Here is an 8362-nt window from a genome sequence, read left to right as displayed (position 1 = left end):
GTCACTGGGGTCATCAGGTGTGACCTCAGTCACTGGGGGAGGGATCAGGTGTGACCTCAGTCACTGGGGAAGTGGTCAGGTGTGACCTCAGTCACTGGGGGAAGGGTCAGGTGTGACCTCAGTCACTGGAGGGGGGTCAGGTGTGACCTCAGTCACTGAAGGAGTGGTCAGGTGTGATCTCAGTCTCTGGGGGAGCGGTCAGGTGTGACCTCAGTCACTGGGGGAGGGGTCAGGTGAGACCTCCGTCACTGGTGGAGGGGTCAGGTGTGACCTCAGTCACTGGGGGAGATGTCAGGTGTGACTGCGGTCACTGGGGGAGGCGTCAGGAGTGACCTGTCGCCTGGGGAGGGGTCAGTTGTGACCTCAGTCACTGGGAAGGGGTCAGGTGTGACCTCAGTCACTGGGGGAGGGTCAGGTGTGACCTCAGTCACTGGGGAGGAGTCAGGAGTGACCTCAGTCACTGGGGGAGGGTTCAGGTGTGACCTCAGTCACTGGGGGAGGGGTCAGGTGTGAGCTCAGTTATTGGGGGAGGTGTCAGGTGTGCCTTCAGTCACTGGGGGGTCAGGTGTGACCTCAGTCACTGAGGGAATGGTCAGGTGTGACCTCAGTCACTGGTGGAGGCGTCAGGTGTGACCTCAGTCACTGGGGGAGGGTTCAGGTGTGACCTCAGTCACTGGGCGAGGGGTCAGGAGTGACCTCAGTCACTGGGGGAGGGGTCAGGTGTGACCTCAGTCACTGTGGTCGTCAGGTGTGATCTCAGTCACTGGGGGAGTGATCAGGTATGACCTCAGTCACTGGGGAAGTGGTCAGGTGTGACCCCAGTCACTGGGCGGGGGGTCAGGTGTGACCTCAGTCACAAAGGGAGGGGGTCAGGTGTAACCTCAGTCACTGGGGAGGTGTCAGATGTGACCTCAGTCACTGGTGGAGTGGTCAGGTGTGAAATCAGTCATTGGGGGAGGGGTCAGTTGTGACCTCACTCACTGGGGGAGGGGTCAGGTGTGACCGCAGTCACTGGGGGAGGGGTCAGGGGTGGCCTCAGTCACTGGGGGAGGGTCAGGTGTGACCTCAGTCACTGGGGGAGGGGCCAGGTGTGACCTCAGTCACTGGGGGAGGGGTCAGCTGTGACCTCGTTCACTGGGAGAGGGGTCGGGTGTGACCTCAGTCACTGGGGGAGGGGTCAGGTGTGACCTCAGTCACTGGGGAGGTGTCAGGTGTGACCTCAGTCACTGGGGGAGCGGTCAGGTGTGACATCAGTCACTGGGGGAGGGGTCAGGTGAGACCTCAGTCACTGGGGTCAGGGTCAGGTGTGACCTCAGTCACTGGGGAGGTGTCAGGTGTGACCTCAGTCACTGGGGGAGGGGTCAGTTGTGACCTCAGTCACTGCAGGAGGGGTCAGGTGTGACCTCAGCCACTGGGGGAGGGGTCAGGTGTGACCTCAGTCACTGGGGGTGTCAGGTGGGAACTCAGTCAGTGGGGGAGGGGTCAGGTGTGACCTCAGTCACTGGGGGAGGGGTCAGGTGTGACTTCAGTCACTGGGGGGGTCTGTCTTGTGCTCAGTCACTGGGGGAGGGGTCAGGAGTGACCTCAATCACTGGGGGAGGGTTCAGGTGTGACTTCATTCACAGCGGGGGGTCAGGTGTGACCTCAGTCACTGGGGGGGAGTCAGGTGTGACCTCAGTCACTGGGGGGGGGGTCAGGTATGACCGCAGTCACTGGGGGGGGGGCTCAGGTGTGAACTCAGTCACTGGGGGAGGGGTCAGGTGTGACCTCAGTCACTGGGGGAGTGGTCAGGTGTGACCTCAGTCACTGGGGGAGTGGTCAGGTGTGACCTCAATCACTGGGGAAGGGGCCAGGTGTGACCTCAGTCACTGGGGGAGGGGTCAGGTGTGACCTCAGTCACTGGGGGAGGGGTCAGGTGTGACCACAGTCACTGCGGGAATGGTCAGGTGTGACCTTCATTCACTGGGGGAGGGATCAGTTGTGACCTCAGTTACTAGGGGCGGGTTCAGGTGTGAAGTCAGTCTCTGGGGATGTGGTCAAGTGTGACCTCAGTCAATGGGGGAGGTGTCAGGTGTGAGCTCAGTCATTGGGGGTATGGTCAGGTGTGACCTCAGTCACGGGGGGTGGGGTCAGGTGTGACCTTAGTCACTGGGGGAGAGGTCAGGTGTGACCTCAGTCACTGGGGGGAGGTCAGGTGTCACCTCAGTCACAGAGGGAGGGGTCAAGTGTGACCTCAGTCACTGGGGGAGGGGTTAGGTGTGACCTCAGTCACTGGGGCAGGGGTTAGGTGTGACCTCAGTCACTGGGGGAGGGATCAGGTGTGACCGCAGTCACTGGGGAATGGGTCGGGTGTGACTGCAGTCACTGGGGGATAGGTCAGGTTTGACCTCAGTTACTGGGGGAGGGGTCAGGTGTGACCTCAGTCACTGGGGGAGGGGTCAGGTGTGACCTCAGTCACTGGGGGATGGGTCAGGTGTAACCTCAGTCACTGGGGAAGGGGCCAGGTGTGACCTCACTCAATTGGGGGAGGGGTCAGGTGTGACCTCAGTCACTGGGGGCGGGGTCAGGTGTTACCTGATTCACTGGGGTGGGGTCAGGTGTGTCCTCAGACTCTGGGGGAGGGGTCAGGTGTGACCTCAGTCACGGGGGGTGTCAGGTGTGACCTCAGTCACTGGGGGAGTGTCAGGTGTGCCCTCAGTCACTCGGGGAGGGATCCGGTGTGACCTCAGTCACTGGGGGAGGGGTCGGGTGTAACCTCCGTCACTGGGGGAGCGGTCAGGGGTGAACTCAATCACTGGAGAGGTGTCAGGTGTGATCTCAGTCACTGGGGGAGGTGTCAGGTGTGACCTCAGTCAGAGGGGGAGGGGACAGGTGTGACCTCAGTCATTGGGGTGGGGTCAGGTGTGAACTCAGTCACTGGGGGTGGGGTCAGGTGTGAGCTCAGTCATTGGGGGAGGTGTCAGGTGTGCGCTCAGTCACTGGGGGGGTCAGGTGTGACCTCAGTCACTAGGGGAATGGTCAGGTGTGACCTCAGTCACTGGGGGAGAGGTCAGGTGTGAACTCAGTCACGGGGGGAGGGGTCAGGAGTGACCTCAGTCACTGGGTGAGGGTTCAGGTGTGACCACAGTCACTGGGGTCGTCAGGTGTGACCTCAGTCACTGGGGGAGGGATCAGGTATGAACTCACTCACTGGGGAAGTGGTCAGGTGTAACCTCATTCACTGGGGGGGTGTCAGGTGTGACTTCAGTCACTGGGGGAGGGGTCAGGTGTGACCTCAGTCACTGGGGGAGGGGTCAGGAGTGACCTCAGTCACTGGGGGATGGGTCTGGTGTGACCTCAGTCACTGGGGTCGTCAGGTGTGACCTCAGTCACTGGGAAGGGGTCAGGTGTGACCTCAGTCACTGGGGGAGGGTCAGATGTGACCTCAGTCACTCGGGAGGGGTCAGGAGTGACCTCAGTCACTTGGGGAGGGTTCAGGTGTGACCTCAGTCACTGGGGGTGGGGTCAGGTGTGAGCTCAGTCATTGGGGGAGGTGTCAGGTGTGCCCTCAGTCACTGGGAGGGTCAGGTGTGACCTCAGGCACTAGGGGAGGGATCAGGTATGAACTCACTCACTGGGGAAGTGGTCAGGTGTAACCTCATTCACTGTGGGGGTGTCAGGCGTTACTTCAGTCACTGGGGGAGGGGTCAGGTGTGACCTCAGTCACTGGGGGAGGGGTCAGGTGTGACCTCAGTCACTGGGTGAGGGATCAGGTGTGAACTCAGTCACTGGGGGTGGGGTCAGGTGTGACCTCAGTCACTGGGGGAGGGTTCAGGTTTGACCTCAGCCACTTTGGGAGGGGTCAGGTGTGAACTCAGTCACTGGGGGAGGGGTTAGGTGTGACCTCAATCACTGGGGGAGGGGTCAGGTGTGACCACAGTCACTGGGGGAGGGGCCAGGTGTGAATTCAGTCACTGGGGGAGGTGTCAGGTGTGCACTCAGTCACTGGGGGGGGGGGTCAGGTTTGACCTCAGTCAATAGGGGAATGGTCAGGTGTGACGTCAGTCACTGGGGGAGGGGTCAGGTGTGACCTCAGTCACTGGGGGAGGGGTCAGGTGTGAACTCAGTCACTGGGGGAGGGGGTCAGGAGTGACCTCAGTCACTGGGGGAGGGGTCAGGTGTGACCTCAGTCACTGGTTCATCAGGTGTGACCTCAGTCACTGGGGGAGGGATCAGGTGTGACCTCAGTCACTGGGGAAGTGGTCAGGTGTGACCTCAGTCACTGGGGGAAGGGTCAGGTGTGACCTCAGTCACTGGGGGGGGGTCAGGTGTGACCTCAGTCACTGAGGGAGTGGTCAGGTGTGATCTCAGTCTCTGGGGGAGCGGTCAGGTGTGACCTCAGTCACTGGGGGAGGGGTCAGGTGAGACCTCCGTCACTGGTGGAGGGGTCAGGTGTGACCTCAGTCACTGGGGGAGATGTCAGGTGTGACTGCGGTCACTGGGGGAGGCGTCAGGAGTGACCTGTCGCCTGGGGAGGGGTCAGTTGTGACCTCAGTCACTGGGAAGGGGTCAGGTGTGACCTCAGTCACTGGGGGAGGGTCAGGTGTGACCTCAGTCACTGGGGAGGGGTCAGGAGTGACCTCAGTCACTGGGGGAGGGTTCAGGTGTGACCTCAGTCACTGGGGGAGGGGTCAGGTGTGAGCTCAGTTATTGGGGGAGGTGTCAGGTGTGCCCTCAGTCACTGGGGGGGTCAGGTGTGACCTCAGTCACTGAGGGAATGGTCAGGTGTGACCTCAGTTACTGGTGGAGGCGTCAGGTGTGACCTCAGTCACTGGGGGAGGGTTCAGGTGTGACCTCAGTCACTGGGCGAGGGGTCAGGAGTGACCTCAGTCACTGTGGTCATCAGGTGTGATCTCAGTCACTGGGGGAGTCATCAGGTATGACCTCAGTCACTGGGGAAGTGGTCAGGTGTGACCTCAGTCACAAAGGGAGGGGGTCAGGTGTAACCTCAGTCACTGAGGGAGGGGTCAGGTGTTACCTCAGTCACTGGGGGAGGGGTCAGGTGTTACCTCAGTCACTGGGGAGGTGTCAGATGTGACCTCAGTCACTGGTGGAGTGGTCAGGTGTGAACTCAGTCATTGGGGGAGGGGTCAGGTGTGCCCTCAGTCACTGGGGGAGGGGTCAGGTGTGACCGCAGTCACTGGGGGAGGGGTCAGGGGTGGCCTCAGTCACTGGGGGAGGGTCAGGTGTGACCTCAGTCACTGGGGGAGGGGTCAGCTGTGACCTCGTTCACTGGGAGAGGGGTCGGGTGTGACCTCAGTCACTGGGGGAGGGGTCAGATGTGACCTCAGTCACTGGGGAGGTGTCAGGTGTGACCTCAGTCACTGGGGGAGCGGTCAGGTGTGACATCAGTCACTGGGGGAGGGGTCAGGTGAGACCTCAGTCACAGGGGTCAGGGTCAGGTGTGACCTCAGTCACTGGGGAGGTGTCAGGTGTGACCTCAGTCACTGGGGGAGGGGTCAGTTGTGACCTCAGTCTCTGCAGGAGGGGTCAGGTGTGACCTCAGCCACTGGGGGAGGGGTCAGGTGTGACCTCAGTCACTGGGGGGTGTCAGGTGGGAACTCAGTCAGTGGGGGAGGGGTCAGGTGTGACCTCAGTCACTGGGGGAGGGGTCAGGTGTGACTTCAGTCACTGGGGGGGTCTGTCTTGTGCTCAGTCACTGGGGGAGGGGTCAGGAGTGACCTCAATCACTGGGGGAGGGGTCAGGTGTGACTTCATTCACAGCGGGGGGTCAGGTGTGACCTCAGTCACTGGGGGGGAGTCAGGTGTGACCTCAATCACTGGGGGGTGTCAGGTATGACCGCAGTCACTGGGGGGTGGGCTCAGTTTTGAACTCAGTCACTGGGGGAGGGGTCAGGTGTGACCTCAGTCACTGGGGGAGGGGTCAGGTGTGACCTCAGTCACTGGGGGAGTGGTCAGGTGTGACCTCAATCACTGGGGAAGGGGCCAGGTGTGACCTCAGTCACTGGGGGAGGGGTCAGGTGTGACCTCAGTCACTGGGGGAGGGGTCAGGTGTGACCACAGTCACTGCGGGAATGATCAGGTGTGACCTCATTCACTGGGGGAGGGGTCAGGTGTGACCTCAGTTACTAGGGGCGGGTTCAGGTGTGAAGTCAGTCTCTGGGGATGTGGTCAAGTGTGACCTCAGTCAATGGGGGAGGTGTCAGGTGTGAGCTCAGTCATTGGGGGTATGGTCAGGTGTGACCTCAGTCACGGGGGGTGGGGTCAGGTGTGACCTTAGTCACTGGGGGAGAGGTCAGGTGTGACCTCAGTCACTGGGGGGAGGTCAGGTGTCACCTCAGTCACAGAGGGAGGGGTCAAGTGTGACCTCAGTCACTGGGGGAGGGTGTTAGGTGTGACCTCAGTCACTGGGGCAGGGGTTAGGTGTGACCTCAGTCACTGGGGGAGGGATCAGGTGTGACCGCAGTCCCTGGGGGAATGGGTCAGGTGTGACTGCAGTCACTGGGGGATAGGTCAGGTTTGACCTCAGTTACTGGGGGAGGGGTCAGGTGTGACCTCAGTCACTGGGGGAGGGGTCAGGTGTGACCTCAGTCACTGGGGGATGGGTTAGGTGTAACCTCAGTCACTGGGGAAGGGGCCAGGTGTGACCTCACTCACTGGGGGAGGGGTCAGGTGTGACCTCAGTCACTGGGGGCGGGGTCAGGTGTTACCTGATTCACTGGGGTGGGGTCAGGTGTGTCCTCAGACTCTGGGGGAGGGGTCAGGTGTGACCTCAGTCATGGGGGGGTCAGGTGTGACCTCAGTCAATGGGGGAGGGTCAGGTGTGCCGTCAGTCACTCGGGGAGGGATCCGGTGTGACCTCAGTCACTGGGGGAGGGGTCGGGTGTAACCTCCATCACTGGGGGAGCGGTCAGGGGTGAACTCAATCACTGGAGAGGTGTCAGGTGTGATCTCAGTCACTGGGGGAGGTGTCAGGTGTGACCTCAGTCACTGGGGGTGGGGTCAGGTGTGACCTCAGTCTCTGGGGGAGTGGTCAGGTTTGACCTCAGTCACTGGGGGAGGGGTCCGGTGTGACCTCAATCACTGGTGGAGGGGTCAGGTGTGAGCTCAGTCACTGGGGGAGGGGTCAGGTGTGACCTCAGTCACTGGGGGAAGGGTCAGGTGTGACTGCGGTCACTGGGGAGGGGTCAGGAGTGACCTCAGTCACTGGGGAGGGGTCAGGAGTGACCTCAGTCACTGGGGGAGGGTGCAGGTGTGATCTCAGTCACTGGGGGAGGGGTCAGGTGTGAGCTCAGTCATTGGGGGAGGTGTCAGGTGTGCCCTCAGTCACTGGGGGGGTCAGGTGTGACCTCAGTCACTAGGGGAATGGTCAGGTGCGACCTCAGTCACTGGTGGAGGGGTCAGGTGTGATTTCAGTCACTGGTGGAGGCGTCAGGTGTGACCTCAGTCACTGGGCGAGGGGTCAAGAGTGACCTCAGTCACTGGGGGAGGGGTCAGGTGTGACCTCAGCCACTGGGGTTGTCAGGTGTGACCTCAGTCACTGGGGGAGTGATCAGGTATGACCTCAGTCACTGGGGAAGTGGTCAGGTGTGACCCCAGTCATTGGGCGGGGGGTCAGGTGTGACCTCAGTCACAAAGGGAGTGGGTCAGGTGTAACCTCCATCACTGGGGGAGGGGTCAGGTGTTACCTCAGTCACTGGGGAGGTGTCAGATGTGACCTCAGTCACTGGGGGAGTGGTCAGGTGTGAACTCAGTCACTGGGGGAGGGGTCAGGTGTGAACTCAGTCACTGGGGGAGGGGTCAGGTGTGACCGCAGTCACTGGGGGAGGGGTCAGGGGTGGCCTCAGTCACTGGGGGAGGGTCAGGTGTGACCTCAGTCACTGGGGGAGGGGCCAGGTGTGACCTCAGTCACTGGGGGAGGGGTCAGCTGTGACCTCGGTCACTGGGAGAGGGGTCGGGTGTGACCTCAGTCACTGGGGGAGGGGTCAGGTGTGACCTCAGTCACTGGGGAGGTGTCAGGTGTGACCTCAGTCACTGGGGGAGGGGTCAGGTTTGACCTCAGTCACTAGGGGAGGGGTCAGGTGAGACCTCAGTCACTGGGGTCAGGGTCAGGTGTGACCTCAGTCACTGGGGAGGTGTCAGGTGTGTCCTCAGTTACTGGGGGAGGGGTCAGTTGTGACCTCAATCACTGGGGGAGGGGACAGGTGTGACCTCAGTCAATGGGGGAGGGATCAGGTGTGACCACAATCACTGCAGGAGGGGGCAGGTGTGACCTCAGCCTCTGGGGGAGGGGTCAGGTGTGACCTCAGTCACTGGGGGAGAGGTCAGGTGTGACCTCAGTCACTGGGGGGAGGTCAGGTGT

The sequence above is a fragment of the Somniosus microcephalus genome, chromosome 1 (genome assembly GCF_052327205.1).
Source record: "Somniosus microcephalus isolate GS21.2 chromosome 1, FLI_Smic_1.0, whole genome shotgun sequence".
NCBI lineage: Eukaryota > Metazoa > Chordata > Chondrichthyes > Squaliformes > Somniosidae > Somniosus > Somniosus microcephalus.
The sequence above is the reverse complement of the archived record's forward strand: the minus strand, read 5'-3'. Positions refer to the sequence as shown.